The following is a 1,021-nucleotide window of genomic DNA, read 5'->3' on the forward strand; positions in this document are numbered from 1 at the left end:
ACTTTGAGGTGAATATCTTAGAGTATCATCACTCAAGTCACAAATGTCCCATTTATAAAAATGAGGGGAGAAAGCAACTATTCTCAGATATTTATTTTCCCACATATTGCCTTTCTGGTTGAGGCATGGTATCAGCAAGTTATCACACACCGCCCAGAGCAGACCCATTTCACAGTACCAAACATCTTTCTCAGTACCTCTGGACTGTACGCAGTAATAAATCGAAATAAAACTGTATTGCTCATGTCCCCGCTAACCGCAGAATTTAAAATGCCCAAATCCACAGCATATATGCAGATTTTGATGATGTGTCTATAAAAAGATTTTGGAAAAGGATCTTCACAGAGTGTATTTCCTGAGCAATCTCTACAATTGCTTTCAAAAGGGCATCCCTCCTATCCCTAGCATACTTGGTGAATATATGAAATACCCTTCATTTTAGTTATGTTGGTCTTTACGGTGAGACTATTTAGAACTGCTTCGCAGTGGCCTTCCCAGTTCGAGTCCTCTAAGGGTCAGTAATAGAGGAGGTAGGCATGTACAGAAAAATCTACCCTAAATGAGTCATTCCGATTTGTGGAGCTCTATACAATAAAAAGGAGCACACGTTGCGATCTCATTTAGTTTCTAGACTCTTTGGCACCTTTTGTAACTATTTCACTCTCAGGTTTCGGAGCTCAGCAAAGAAATTCACAAATGGGGAGCTGATGAAGGGGAGGACTCCAGGCTCATGGGTTAACTTCGCTCCATTTTTCAGTAAAGGTTATTATATGAATGCGGCTAGGCTAGGACATGATTAGAAGCAAAAAGCAGTCAGGTTCAGAAAGAAGCACATTGAGTGGGTGCTGGGCAAAAGTGCACACCCACGATATTATTCTTCATCTCCTCCTCATCCTGGTCTGAGCATCCTGCCCTTGACTCTACTTTCTACAGAACCAGAAGAAGAAATGGGCATAGAGTCAGAGCATCTGAGGGGTTTTCGTGTGTGGGGGTGGTTTTTTTTTTTTTTTTTGGTTTTTAT

The sequence above is a fragment of the Crocuta crocuta genome, unplaced genomic scaffold (assembly GCF_008692635.1).
Source record: "Crocuta crocuta isolate KB4526 unplaced genomic scaffold, BGI_CrCroc_1.0 scaffold20, whole genome shotgun sequence".
NCBI lineage: Eukaryota > Metazoa > Chordata > Mammalia > Carnivora > Hyaenidae > Crocuta > Crocuta crocuta.